At 44.5% G+C, this 15,266-nt stretch overlaps 1 protein-coding gene and 1 long non-coding RNA gene across 7 annotated transcripts in view; one reads left to right on the top strand and one right to left on the bottom strand.

Annotated features, from left to right (window-relative positions):
- Positions 1-15,266, bottom strand: part of PTPN3 (protein tyrosine phosphatase non-receptor type 3) — a 98,533-nt gene that overhangs the window by 49,919 nt on the left and 33,348 nt on the right. The window contains exon 1 of one of the 5 annotated variants that reach the window (XM_081885829.1): positions 9,981-10,097. The exons of 3 other annotated variants lie outside the window; for them this stretch is intronic. The gene's annotated coding sequence lies outside the window, so the exon portion shown is untranslated. Of the gene's footprint in view, positions 1-9,883; positions 9,954-9,980; positions 10,098-15,266 lie in introns of those variants that run through there. One more of the 5 variants, XM_081885828.1, reaches the window with a different exon arrangement.
- LOC309355234 overlaps positions 1-15,266 on the top strand; it is a 41,454-nt gene that overhangs the window by 7,308 nt on the left and 18,880 nt on the right. Inside the window, exons 3-4 of one of the 2 annotated variants that reach the window (XR_014162463.1) lie at positions 8,152-8,284; positions 14,808-14,906. This is a non-coding gene — a long non-coding RNA (uncharacterized lncRNA). Of the gene's footprint in view, positions 1-8,151; positions 8,337-14,807; positions 14,907-15,266 lie in introns of both variants that reach the window. The other variant, XR_014162464.1, reaches the window with a different exon arrangement.

Here is a 15,266-nt window from a genome sequence, read left to right as displayed (position 1 = left end):
TATTTACTTCTCCATAATTAATTTTTGCATGCTGAAGTGATTCCTGAAGAATGTGGGCTCCGTGCCAAGTTGACAAGCTGCGTAAATTAATCTCACACAATGGCAAGGCACATGGATTATTCCTCATGGTCCAAGTGTTAAGTTTCAAGAGGCAACTCTGCTGCACTGAACATTTAGTAGAACTACTTGCTCATGGGAGGAGGGGGAAGGGAAGGTAAATTAGGAATAATATAATTTTCTGCACCTTCCATTATAGAGAGCAAAACTACCGATACTCATTTTACAGCTACCGCTATCAACTGTGATTTCTTTAATCTCACTGAACTGGTAAACACTGATATCTTCTTCAAGAAGGATAGGTACTTCAGTGTGAAAATGCTACCTAGGATAGCAATGGGAATTTTTTTTGTTTGGTTCACATCTAAATAAAAATCTAGGTAATATACACTTCCTGAAACAATATGTGAACCAAAACCTAGGTATCCTTCAAAACGGAAATCCTTTGAAGTCCCCCAACCCAAATGAATGTGTACAAAGTATGTATATTAGGGAAACAAGTGCATAAAAATGACAGCCAGTGAGTGTAGTGGTTAGGGTGTGAGACTAAATCCCCACTCATGAAGCTCGCTGAGTAACCTTGGGCCAAACACTGCCTCTCATCCTAACCTACCTCACAGGGTTGCTGTGCTAATTAATGAGGAGGCAGAGAACTATGTATACCACCTCTGGAAAAAGAGTAACCAGTCTCAGCAGTGGAGGCACATCACATAATCTGAATCTGTCAGGCAGCGATGTTCTGCTTTGCTTTTTGATTGATGTGGTTACTTTTGGATGTTCTTGAGCAGGCACAGTGAGTGGCTGTGGCAGTAGTAGCAGTGCAGGAGGCCATAACAGTCCTAAGACTTTGGGGGCTGATAAGGGCAGCCCACACAGATCTGTAGCCAGCAGGAATTCACATGCCATTGCCTAGTTTGTTCTCTTGGGCTCCAATGGTAGTAGATGGTTCATTGAAGGTGACATCAGCACCCTGGAGTATGGGAGGTTCTGTTACCTGGACAGAAAGTAACAGTGGTACGTTATCTGCAAGCAACTCCGAGGGCCTTGCTCTGTCCTCTCTCTAGTATTTTCACCAGGTATGCTACTTGGGAGTTTTTAGAGCTGGGATGGGGTGAAGCACAACATTCTGGACAGATCACGGTTCCTTTGCAGGTAGAAGGATAGGCCTGGGTTATGGGGACACTGAGGGTTAAAGGTCCTCCTAGTTATGGATTGTCATTTGCTTCAAGTGACCAAATCAGAGGGAATAAGTAGATGAATTCACTCTTACATATAGGGTGCTTACCACTAAACCGAGGAATGCTAAGCCGTGCAAGATTCATGGCAAGGAGGAACTAGGATAATTGTTTGATGTATTATTTGAGAGGGTGCAGACACAGTTGTGGAGTGGGCCCCTTTGGTAAAGTATTCAGATGCTATTCACAGAGCTTACTGTTCACATTAGCTTGACAAGGGGGCAGCATCCCATTTGCAGATCTTTGCTGAGGTCTGTAGGGATTGCCTTGACTGAATGATCATCAAGAAGTATCTGGAGGAAAGTCCTTTATTAAGCACTCTGTGCGGTTTTCTCTTGAACAGTTTGAATTCACTGGAGTTTTCTGCAGTATAGTGTCTGCACTGGGCTACTTCTTGGGAGCTTTGCCTCTCATTCTTTCTGACTTGGGGTTGCTGCTATGGCTGCAAAGAGGATGCAATGGCAGCTGGCATTCTGGGACATATCAGATGTGCATGCACCCTGGTGACTCGACTAGCACTAAGGGCTACTCTAAGGGCCAAACGGAACTGTCCTTTTCCTGTAACTGGTAGACCACTGGTGAAGGAGCAGCCAGGTTATAATCCAATGAGTGATGTTATTTGGCACTAGGTAAGGGGGAGTTTGAATAGTTGCCTCACCTGACCTGACTGCATGGTCCAGGAGGCAGCAAGAGGCTGGCACTCCCTCCTCAACAGCTCAGTACCAAGTCCAAGGTAGTTTGGGGACTCTCCTTCATCACCCTTTCTGGGTTGTGCAATTGCTAGTACCATTGTGTTGGATTTGAGCAGTGGATTTGAGTGAAATTCAGAAATTGCTGAATTCCAAAAAAGTGGTGCCTGGTGAATTACCTGAGAAATGAAAAATATCTCCGTGGCACACTTTCTCAGAAATCTCAAGAACGATAGGCCTCAATAAACACAGCACAGCACACCATTGCGCACCCGCATGGCCCCACAGTATGCCAACATCTTCATGGCAGATTTAGAACGTTTCCTAAACTCCTACCCACTCAAACCTCTCTTGTACCTGTGACACATTGATGATATTTTTATTATCTGGAACATGGTCAACAGACCCTGGACACCTTCCACCAGGCATTCAATGACTTTCACCCCACCATCAACCTAACAATGAACCAATCTATGCAAGAAATACACTTTTTGGACAATACTATAAAAATACAGGATGGGTGTATAGACACCACCTTATACCGTGAACCAACTGACTGACAAACATATCTACACGCTTCTAGCTACCATCCCAAACATACCAAACAATGCATTGTATATAGCCAGGCCCTACATTACAGCCACATCTGTTCCAACTCTACAGACATAGACTCTCACCTAAGAGATCTACGGCAAACCTTTTTAGAACTAAAATATCTGCCTGATGAAGTTAAACAACAGATCAACAGAGCCAGACTGATACCCAGAGAGAACTTGCTGCAAGACAGACCCAAAAAAGAAAGTAACAGAATACCACTATTAATCACATACAGCTCCCAAGTTAAAACAGTTCAATGCATCATCAGAGATCTACAACCTCTCCTAGGCAATGAGAGTTCTGTTTCTCAAGCTCTGGAAGACCTTCCACTGCTTACAGACAGACACCCAATCTTAAACAACTCCTCACCCACAATAATACAACAACCAGACTTAACATGGACACTGGTACCAGAGCTTGCAATAAACGCAGATGCCAACTTTGCTGCCACATACACCTGGACAACACCATTACTGGCCCAAACAACATCAAACATACCATCTCAGGGCTATTTAATTGCTCATCTTCTACCATTGTGTATGCCATCAAATGCCAACATTGCCCTTCAGCCCTCTATATTGGACAAACAGGCCAAACACTACGCCAAAGGATAAATGGACATAAATCTGATATCAGGAATCACAAGACAGAGAAACCAGTAGGAGAACACTTCAATCTCCCAGGACATTCTATACAAGATCTCAAAGTAGCTGTCTTATTACAAAAGAATTTCAGAAATAGACTGGAAAGAGAAATTGCTGAATTGCAACTTATTACAAAACTTAAAACCATGGAGAGACCTGGTCTGAATAGAGACATTGGATTCTTATCTCATTATACATGATAAAGCTATTTTTAGCCATCTCACCCCTTGCTTTTTCCTGTAAGACCAACTGCAGTCGTTAACAGTTGTCAACAGGTTTACCACACCTATCAGCCAATCACCCATTCCCACCACCCTTCTGAGTTTGGTGACTTCTGTTTCAGTGTATCTGAAGAAGTGTGCATGCACACGAAAGCTCATACCAATAACAAACTCAGTTGGACTCTAAGGTGCTACTGGAAGGATTTTGTTTGTTTGTTAAGACATTTTCTGATAGCTAACTTCTGGTTTCGAAATGGCAGCCCCAGCAGGTGGTGAATGTTTACATATTTTACAAATAGATACTACAGTCTTCGCTTTTAACTTTCCAGATGAGAAGAAATGAAAAGTTGAGCAAATAGGAACAGATAATTTTGCAGGTATTAACAATACATGATAATTCAATACATGTAATTCTGAAAGTACATATCTGTACAGTGGTACCTCCGGTTACAAACTGTCCTCCTTATGCATGCTTCAGGTAACGAGCTCCACTAACCCAGAAGTAGATGCCTCTAGTTGCAACCACTGCCCTGGGATGCGAGCGGAAGTCACACGCCGGCGGCACGGCGACAGAGGGAGACCCATTAGCAAAAGTGTGCCTCATGTTAAGAACAGTCCTCCAGAACGAATTAAGTTCATAGCCAGAGGTACCACTGTACTCAGAAATAGATAAATAAAAGAATGTGGTACAAAACTTGATTTCAAGTAGTGAACAAAGCCTAAATAAAATATTCAGACAATATCATTACGCCAGCAGTGTTAGAATGACTATAGATTCAGTAGCAAGGGTACTGCTCTTATGAGCAGTTCCATGAGAGGGCTTACCCTTTTGTTAAAAACACTTGTAAACATAGCACTTCAACTAGGATATATGAGAATCAAAAAGCTAAGTGGCTAGACCTTCTTCATGCAGGCTGTTATTATCTGCTGTCAAGGTATACACTGGCTTTGATCATCCTAGAGCTGTTTTACGGTTGAACCAGTAATTCACATTTCACTCCTTCAAAATTCAATCCACCCACCCTTGCCTGGTAAACAGAAAGTCAATATAAAAACCACTGCATTCTAATGAACAAAGTGAATTGACTGTGCTTATTTTTAATTATATCATACAAAGGTAAGTTTACCTCAGTCTTGCCAACACACCCACAAAAATTACATGGATGCTATGAGATGGCTCTACCCTTCTTGCCCATTGCATTTCAGTGCTGGGGACTGAGGATGGTGCTTCCTTCCTCTCATGGCCCATTTGGTTACTAATTTGTGCACAGAAGAGGGATGGAGCATCACCTACTGCAACCAGGCAAGTGCTTAAATATGACGTTTATTTATCTGTTTGCTCAAAAACTGTTGATAATTTACACAAGATAATACCACCAAGGCAACCATCTGTAAACAAACACTAAACGTCCATAAAAATGGCAAAAGTAGTTTCTTTCCCAAATAGGTTTTATCTTAAACAATAGAAAACACAGTAAATAAAGAGTTCACTTGTAATATATCAGTGGTTCAGTAACCAAATGGGTTATTACAAGGTGGCTTAAATCAGACTATGACTACCTGGAGTACATCAACACACCATCTAAGATTAGAAGAGAATGATAAAAAAAGAACTGTTGCAGCCCTGGAATCCATTTGGATCCAAGGCTGCCTGAGAAACAGATGTTCAGATCTTCAGCAAGAGGCTTTGCTTCATATCCTGCCACCATCAGAGGTGCAACATGAGACAAGGTCTTTGCAGTCGCAGTGCCCAAACCAATGGTGGACAGACTGCAGCCTATGGGCCTAATGTGGCCCACAAGTTCTCCTCATTTGGCCTGATCACCAATCTAATCCTTAAATGTATGTGAAAAATATCACAGGAATGGAAGCAAAACATTATAGGAATATATCACCTGCTTATGGCCCCTAGCACCACAGCAGACTTGCCTACGTGTTATACATATACCTCATTATGCCTTTGAGCCATATTCAGTAAATGACACTACCCACAGCTTACATGCACCCTTCTTGCCTGTCTCTCTCACCTATTTTATTTTTCTCTCACCCCACCCATGATCTAAATTTAGACTGCATGGGCACAAACCTGTATTTTTGCTTACATAGGTGTTATGCCCCTAAAGGTATTGTATGAAAATTGCAATCCGTAACACCCAGTTTCTAACTTTCTGTCACATATGAGTGTGATCAAACAGAAGCAGAATTCATTGTCAACTGGTACAATCACCAGGGGCAGATTTAGCACCACTCCAAACAGCTTGTGCCCACACACTTTTTGCATATAAAAGTTAATGCTTATAGAAAGGAGAATAAAGGACTGAATTTGAAGACAATGAGTGTCCCAGCCCTCAGTAAAATAAAACCTGGAGTGGTTAGATGTTCAAACCAAGCACTCAATTGCATGCAGAAGTCTTGTGCGCTGTTGACTTGCTGCACTTTTAAATGTTCAAAAACTTTAAAAAATGATAATGAAGTAAAACATACACACACACCGAACCACAGGCTTGAGGAGTATATGAATCAGGGCTACACTGCAACATTTTGTTATCGGGCTTGTTTATACAAACTCCTCTACAGGAAGAGGCGTGTCATTGTTCATGTAGCCAAAACAGCACCACCCTTGCACATGAAGGAGTTATCAGCTACTTTGAAGGAATCCCAAGGTTTACAGAAGTACAGAAAATATTTAAGAAAAAGCCCTAAAGAGGATGAACCCAGAGTGGATAAAAATTAATGCTTTTTTTAAAAAAAAATGTTTGTTATTTAAATAGGATTATTTATTTTTTAAAATCAGAATTTTAAAATAAAATGCTTTTGGAGGAAAAACCTTTCTAAAGATAGTTTTCTATTTAGGTAACATTATAGTCCAAAGGCTATTCATCAGGAAATAAGGATTTGTTTTACGTTTTTCACGTGTGCTAAAACTCAAAGTTGTGTTTTTCCAAAGTCTAACCACACCCGTTAACAAACATGGATACATATGCTATAATGTTATTGCTTTAATTAAATTGTTTAAATTGTTATTAAGGAAATTATTATTTTTCTCCTTCCAATAAAGTACAGCAGAAAGGTTGTCCGAATATAAACAGTTAACTTATTAAAGCTCATAATAATTTCATAATGATCTATGTATTTTTAATAGTATTACCAAATCAGTAATTTTTGATATACAGTAACTGTAAAAACTACTCTGAAAACTTATTATTCCAAAAATGAAACCTTCATCTGGTTGTAAATACATATTAAGATTATACCAGCAAGAATGAGTCTTTCTGTTAAAAAAAGTGATTTAAATCATGATTTAAACTAATTTGATTTGATTTAAATCATATCCACCCTGGCTGAACCCCACAAACAGACCAAGAATGGCTATGCCCAGTGGTCATAGATCAGAGAGAGAAAAGCCAGAAGCCAGATGGGAAGGTGAACAAAATGGAGTATCATGGAGAATGACATTTTTAACTAACTGGAACAGTAAACAGAAGAACTCCACATAGCAACATTATTTTGCAGGTTCTACTTATTGTTGTTGTTGTCAAATGTATGCTAGTCTAGTCAATACAGTTGTGTCTACACATGTGGCAGAAAGAAGTGACTGAATGGATAACACCATCCAGTCTGTAGGGAGCAGGTGGCACTGTGGTCTAAACCACTGAGCGTCTTTGGCTTGCTGATCAGAAGGTCAGCGGTTCGAATCTGCGCAGTCAGTCACGACAGGACCTAATGGTCAGGGGTCCCTTTACCTTTACCTGTACATTGGTCCTTTACATTTTTTACCTTACCATCCAGTCTGCAGGGTAATACTCCATATACTCCATTACTCAAAATACTCCATAGAAGAAACCTAACCAAACCTAGTGAGTCAGTTGGCCTTGGATCTTTATCTCTGATGTTCTAGGTTTGCTTACTTGTAGTGGTTTTCTAACATGATAATTATTCAAAATGGCTTTCCCCACCTGCAGGATACATCTCAAAACTACTACCAACACAGAGCATGGCAGAGACACAAGCATTCCTCCCCTTCCAAGACTGGGTGAGTACACCCCACATTAACTCACTCAGGCAGTACAGTGGTACCTCAGGTTACATACGCTTCAGGTTACAGACTCCGCTAACCCAGAAATAGTGCTTCAGGTTAAGAACTTTGCTTCAGGATGAGAACAGAAATCGTGCTCCGGCGGCGCGACAGCAGCAGGAGGCCCCATTAGCTAAAGTGGTGCTTCAGGTTAAGAACAGTTTCAGGTTAAGAATGGACCTCCAGAAAGAATTAAGTACTTAACCCAAGGTACCACTGTACTACTGCCAGAGGTCTGAACTGGCAGGTAGCTGTTGAGGGTCAGCAACTCAAGGGGTACACAAGCACAAACCACAAGCAGTGGCCACTGAGGGCACAGTAACCACCACTACCAACAGAAGAGTTGCTGGGAGTTGTTGTTGTTGCCACCCCACTCCTTCTGTGACATAATGTGATGTCACCTGTGCAGGCAGCAGCACTCCTCACCACCACCACATAAAGGCAGAAGAGTGGTGGTTAGAAGGAGCCCTGCCCTGGGTGGCAGGCTGAACTGACTGCTTCTCTGGTGGGTGATCAAGCGGCAAAGAGCAGCCACCAGAGAAGTGGGCTATTCTCCTTGCAGTGTCTATTGCTGCTGCTGCTCAGGAGACAAGACTACTAAGGGAACTCATAGCCGTTTTCTCTCTCTCCTAGTGCAACAGGGAGGCCTGATCCCAAGCACCTCACTGCCCAGAGAGAGAGCAGACCTAACACCACCATTCCATCTTCATCCATTCCAAACCAGGACGAAAGCATATGAATCCCCACACTCTGTAAGACTCAAGGGGTGAGTGAATGTCGTGGTCCCCCAAGTCCACTCTTCAAACAGAAGTTCACAGGTAAGTACCCATTTCCAGGGGGCTTTTTTTGCCAGTGTGGACTGGAGGACACACAGTTGATAGAATGCAGCAAAGCAGTAGAGGACAGGGTGGGATCCCTCTGTATCAAAACCCAAATACAAATGACCCTCTCTTAGCACCTTCCTACCAAAAAAACCCACAGTGTCAGCTCAGGAGAAAAACAACAACCCTGCTTTATAGTGATTCACACAAAAGTATGCAGAAACAAGACCCGGCAGATATGTCAACAAGTGGAGGAACTAAGTCCCTGGTCGGGGAGCACGGTTATAAATATATTATTGCCTACCCAGATGTTTGGAAAGTTTGTAGATTTAATTCTGTTATGTTTTAAATTATGGAGGTAAGAAAACATTTTAGTGATGATTTTATCATTTTTAAACTGATTAGTCTTTTTCCCCTACAATAAAGAGGTATATTAATTTTATTCATTAATTGAGTTTTAATTTGTTTTAGTCAGTCTGTTCTATAGTGGTTTTAACCTGTGTATATTAAATCATGGAGATAATGTTTTATTTAGCGATCCTTGTACAGTCATACCTTGGGTTACAGACACTTCAGGTTGCGCGTTTTTGGGTTGCACACTGCGCCAATCCAGGAAGTACTGGAATGGGTTACTTCTGGGTTTTGGCGCTCACGCAGAAGCGCCAAATCATGCTTTGCGCATGTGCAGAAGTGCCAAATCGCAACCTGTGCGTGAGCAGACACGGCGCTGCAGGTTGCAAACGTGCCTCCCGCACGGATGACATTCACGACCTGAGTTATCTTTTAGTTGTAAACTGCTTTGAGGGTGTTGTTTTTTCTACAATCAAGTGGTACATAAATTTCATAAAATAAAATTGTCATTAAAAAATAGCAGCAGCAGCAGCTTCCTTCCAGCCACCTCCACATACACACACACACACATGCTGCTTGGCCGCAGCAGAGAAGTAGTCAACTGAATCCCTGACAGCAAATAAGACAGAGTACAAATAAGTATGTAATGTAATAATAATTAATTGCTCTTAAAAAAGGTGCTCTTTTCCAGGCATCTCCGACCACACACATCCCACTTGGACAGGTCGGGAGGACATGTGGTCATGAAATAAAACCAACTACAATAAAATTTAGAAGCAGCTGCTTGGACGTGGTGGGTAAGCGGCCAGCTGAGTCCTTGTCAGGGGGAAAAGGCGGAGAATAAATAAACCGACATTCCTTTTAAAGCAGCGCTGCTGCTGCTGCCGCCTTCCAGCCCCCTCACGGAGCCCGCGGGGAAGCCGCCTCCTCCGCTGACATGGCGGGGCGCGGCAGCCCCGCTTCGCTCTCGGAGGCGGCGCGAGGAGGGCGGCGGCGGCGTCGGCGTCACCGCCCCTGAAGGTGTCCCGCGGCGGGGCGGCCCAACAAGGAAACGATCCCCTCGTTTCCCCCGACACGTCCCTCTCGGCTGCCCCGCCCCCCCCCCGCTTCTCCTGAGGGAAACTGGCCCCTCACACGCGCGGGGGCCGCGGCGGCTCCCTCCCGCCCGCCCGCCTTCCCCTCGCGGCGCCTACCTGCCGGCTCCGCCCTCGGCCCCGACCGAGCCTTGTCGGCAGGTGCCGCCGCCGCCGCCGCCCGGGGCCGCCCGCCAACACCAGGAAGCGCTCCTACCTGCCCGAGGAGGCGGAGGCCGCTAGACCGCCCCTCTCCCAGCACCGCCCACCGCCGCTGGGGCGCCGGCCCCCGAGCCGAGCCGAGGGAGCTGCGCTTCGGCGGGGAAAGCTCCGGAGCCGCTCGGCTCGCATCGGAAGCTCTCGGCTCCTTCCGGGGGCTGAGATGGCAGCGAGCGACGTGCACGGACTGGGAGCTGTTTTGCGCCTGCGCAGTGGAGCTGCCGGATTTCCCCCATCCCCCCCCTTGCAGGACCAGGCCCCGCCCAGGCCAGCATCCTGCTCTCCCAGTGGCCAACTAGATGCCTGTCAGAAACCTGCAAGAGCAACTCTCTCTTCCTGTGAGCCCTCCCTTCCTCCATCAATTTGTCTAGTCCCCTTTTAAAGGCCTCCTTCACTGCCTCCTGTGGGAGGGAGTTCCATAGGTTATTTATGCACTGCAAAAATCCCTTTTATAATACAGTGGTACCTCTGGATGCGAACGGGATCCGTTCTGGAGCCCCATTCGCATCCTGAGCAGAACACAACCATGTACGCGGGTCGTGATTCACCACTTCTGCGCATGCGCATGCCGTCATTTTGAGCACATGCGCGAGCGGCAAAACCCAGAAGTAAGCCGTTCCATTGCTTCTAGGTCGCCACGGTACGCAACCTGAAAAGATTTAACCTGAAGCTACTTTAACCCAAGGTATGACTGTAATGGGGACGCAGGTGGCGCTGTGGGTTAAAGCCTCAGCGCCTAGGACTTGCCGATCGAAAGGTCGGCGGTTCGAATCCCTGCGGCGGGGTGCGCTCCCGCTGCTCGGTCCCAGCGCCTGCCAACCTAGCAGTTCGAAAGCACCTCCGGGTGCAAGTAGATAAATAGGGACCGCTTACCAGCGGGAAGGTAAACGGCGTTTCCGTGTGCGGCTCTGGCTCGCCAGAGCAGCGATGTCACGCTGGCCACGTGACCCGGAAGTGTCTTCGGACAGCGCTGGCCCCTGGCCTCTTGAGTGAGATGGGTGCACAACCCCAGAGTCTGTCAAGACTGGCCCGTACGGGCAGGGGTACCTTTACCTTTACCTTTATGACTGTAATAATAATAATAATAATAAATTTTATTTATACCCCACTCTCCCCAGCCAAGACCAGGCTCAGGGCGGCTAACACCAGATATAAAACAATTGATTAAGATACAACTTAAAAACAAGATTAAAATACAACTTTAAAATGCAGCCTCATTTCAATAGAAATTCAAATCAGAATCTTTTTGGGGATGAAAACGACAAATCTTCACCAAGGCCAGCTGTCCAGACTGGTCCTACGTGGGCCAGAAAAAGCCAGGGAAGTCCCCAAATAGGAGTTCCATCACAGAAGGAAAAGGGAAAAGGGGGGAGGGGATCAATTAATTCCAAGCCAAAGGCCAGGCGGAACAACTCCCAAATCTTATCACATTCTGCTTCATTGGATGCCCACGAGGTCTAATGTTATTGAAAGATTATTGAAGGGGGGGGGGACCTTTGTCTATCCACTTTCTCCGGGCCATGCATAATTATATAAACTTCAATCATGTTTCCTCTTCCTTGCCTGTTCTCCAACTAAAAAACCCCCAAACACTGCAACTTTTCTTCATCAGGGAGTCACTCTATCACCTTTTCTGAACTTTTTCCAAATCCATAATATCCTTTTTGAGGGGAGGTAAAGTGTACCACTGTGCATTAACCTAAGCTTTGGAAGCTCCTATAAGGGCATGTGTGGCTTGACATCTGGTTCATCTCTGGCAATTCACCCACCTTCCATGTTACAGTATAACCCCAGTCCTAATGCCTGTTTACTCTGAGAGCCAGTGTGGTAGAATGATCAGAGTATTGGATTAGCACCTGGGAGACTAGGGTTCGAATCCCTGCTCAGCCATGAAGCCTTGGGCCGTCACAATCTCTCAGCCCTAACCTACTTAATTAAGCATAGAATTGTAGAGTTCAAAGGGACCTTGAGAGTTTTCTAGTCCAACCCCCCAATGCAATGCAGGAATCTCAACTAAAGTATCAAGGACATATGGCTATCCAACCTCTGCTTAAGAACCCCCAGTGAATGAGGGTCCTCCACATTCTGAGGGAGACCGTTCCACTGTCCAGTGGCTCTTGCCGTCAGAAAGATGTTTAGCCAGTTGGTGGTGGTGTAAAGATAAAAGGGGAGGGGGAACAATTTACACCACCTTGAGCTCCTTGGAGGGAAAAGGTGGAATTAATGTAATAAATAATAAAACTAAAGCCCACTTGGTTCAATCAGGAGGTTGTGGACTCTCCTTCCTTGGAGGTGTTTAAGCAGAGGTGGGTGTCATGGATGCTTCAGCTGAGATTTCTGCATTGCAGGGGGCTGGACTAGATGGCCCTCAAAGTTCCTTCCAACTCTACAGTTCGATGATTCTGTTATTCCAATGCACTATTTGCTCAGGAACAAGCTCCATTGATTATAATAGGGATTTCTTGAGAATTTAGGAACAGCCCTGCTAGATCAGCCCACAGGCCCTGCTGTCACAGCAGCAGACTAAATGCCTTTGGGAAGACCTACTTATTGGTAAACTAGCATGGGATAAGGCTGTAGATATCACAGAAGGCAACTCAGCTAAAAGTTGGTTGACAGAACAGCTGTCAAGCTTCACATGTCACAGGAAAGAGAGATGCCACCTTAGATCCAAAAAAGCTTTAAGTCCTGATCTGACTCATCTGGACAGGCATAACCTGGCCACTACAACCCATGCATTGGCAACCTTGCAGCTGGGCTACTGCGATGTGCTTTCCATGTGGGGCTGCCCCTGGGTCCAGACCCTCCAAGTGTCCCTATTTTCCAGGGGCGTCCCTGGTTTAGAGAAGCCGTTCTGGTTTCTGATTTGATCCTGGAATGTCCCACTTTTCCTTAGGATGCCCCTATTTTCATTGGAGAAATGTTGGAGGGTGTGGAGTTATCCGACCCTCCAAGCTGTCTGAAGGCAAACCTGCATAGGGAAGTTTTTTAATGTTAAATGTTTTACTATGTTTTTATAGATGTTGGAAGCCACCCAGAGTTGCTGGGGCGACCCAGTAAGTTGTGTGGAGTATAAATAGTAAAATTATCGTTTCTCCCTATTTTCATCGGAGAAATATTGGAGGATATGTGTGGTGCAGAATGCCGACAGCATGTTAACACCTTTGCTACAATATCTGCACACGGTTAGATTCAAGGCCCTTGTGTTCCTATATAAAGAGTTGAACAACCTGAGTCCAGACACCTTAGGGATGGCCTGAGCTTTAATCTCTCAGTTTGATCAAACTGAGATCACCTACAAGAATATTGCTAGCTGTCCTTCATGTTACAGGCCTGACTGGCTTCCACCAAAAGTCAGACATTTAGTGCTACCCATGGAACACCCTTCCAGCAGAACGTCAGCAAGCACCCTCACTTCTTATTTTCAGGCATCTCTTAAAAGACCCTTTTTATGTACATAGGCACATGTAACTGTTAAAAATGGAGCAGCCACTCATTTTAAGGATCATTTTTTACTGTTTTTTTATGGTCTTTTATATTTTATTGTATACAGTGTTGTATGTCATTGGATTATATTGTATGAACTGGCAATAAATTAAAATACTTTTATATATTAAGAAGAAGAAGAAGTGTACAAGGCAACTTCCAAGATTTTAAATCAATGCAAGAAAAATATGCAAAGCAATTAAGAACAACTGAAATCAGTGGAGCAGCATCTAGATTATAAGCAGCGTTATGATATTCCATGAAGACCTTGAGCAGCAAAGCAACTTGCACCTAAGGTGTATTAAAAGAAGTGGTTTCCAGGTAAACATGTTTGGGGAGGGTGTTCCAAAGTCAGGGCATGATGACAGAAAAGACCTTTCCCTGGTAGCCACCCAACCAACCTGGGATACCCAAAGTGAGACCATCTTAGTACCTCCGGCAGGCTTGTGTGACCTACATGTAATAAGCCTGGCATAAGGTAATAATGTTTTCCCCTAATATTGTTTAGCTCATAGAACAAAGTCCTCTTGGCTTCTATATGCCAGACCCTCTACTGCAAAGTAAATGAACGTAGCACACAGGAGATGAAGTGCCTTTGGCAAGTGTTCAAGGGGGAGAGAAGGAGCAGCACTCGAGCAGCGATGTTTCGTGTGAGAAAAGGAATGTTACAAGAATGCTTTTATCTGCAAAATGTTGGAAAGCTATATATGCCTGGGTGAAAACAGTGGACCCCACCAGTTGTGCAATCTGTGCACTGCACTCAAAGCAAGCAATTTGTCATCATGCTTTTTAAAAGGGGAAGGGGGGGTGAACGGAGCCATTTTAATTTGAAGGTCACAATTAATGTAAAGAATAAAATCTGTGCTCCGTTCATTTAAGTGGCTCTTCCTGGAATAGCCTAGCCTTATGGTGTGTCCTCATTTAGTGTACAGCGGTTATGCCCTAGTGGCATCTCTCCAGTTATAAAATATCTACAGAGGAAGATAAATAAATAATTAGATCAGGAGTCGCGATCAGAAAAGCAGCAACTGAATTAGACTAATTGATTTTCAGATTGACGTGTTTCCAAAATGTGTACCAAGGCACAAGAATGTATTTCTATATTTGAGTCTTAGAATAAGATTTGCCATGTATATTGCTACCCTGTTCCCTCTCACGCTGCTAAGATTGACAGGTGCCACAACAGCTTAATGGGTAAAATTAGAAGGGTCTTTTGGAAGCTGCCACACCTTTCTGACCTAGAAGCCCTGCTCCCCAATTTCATATGTGCAAGAACTGCCGGTGCTTATGCAATGGTGCAGGAAAGCTCAGACTATTTCCTACCTACCTTGCATTTCAGAAAACCAATAGTGAATCCTTGGTACAAGAAATGTCTCTGAAGCTGAAGAATGGCAACTGCTGTGGGGAAGCATGGAACAGGACAGCTCTCACACAGAAGGTAACAGGGGAGGAAGGGGAGTGAGCCTGTGGAACAAGATTCCTCACTATAACCCAGCAGTGGTGATCTTCTAGTTGTTGCCACCATCCTGGACCATTGACCATGTTGGCTGGAGATGATGGGAGTTGGGGTTCAGTTCAAAAATATCTGGAGGGTCACAGGTTCTCCACTCCTGCTATAACCAGAGGGCCCTAAACATTTTGAGGCCTGTGGTCCCCTCTTTTCTTCCCAACCCTATACTGCATAGAACACCAATGTCTCACAACAAATGTAACCGAAGAACCTGAAGAAAGAGACAATGCATGCGCTTTTCAAAACGAGGGGAAATTATTTTAAAGAAGAAAAAGCGTGTGCGGCAGC

Source organism: Podarcis melisellensis, assembly GCF_964234715.1.
Source record: "Podarcis melisellensis genome assembly, chromosome: 13".
Lineage (NCBI taxonomy): Eukaryota > Metazoa > Chordata > Lepidosauria > Squamata > Lacertidae > Podarcis > Podarcis melisellensis.
The sequence above is the reverse complement of the archived record's forward strand: the minus strand, read 5'-3'. Positions and strand labels throughout refer to the sequence as shown.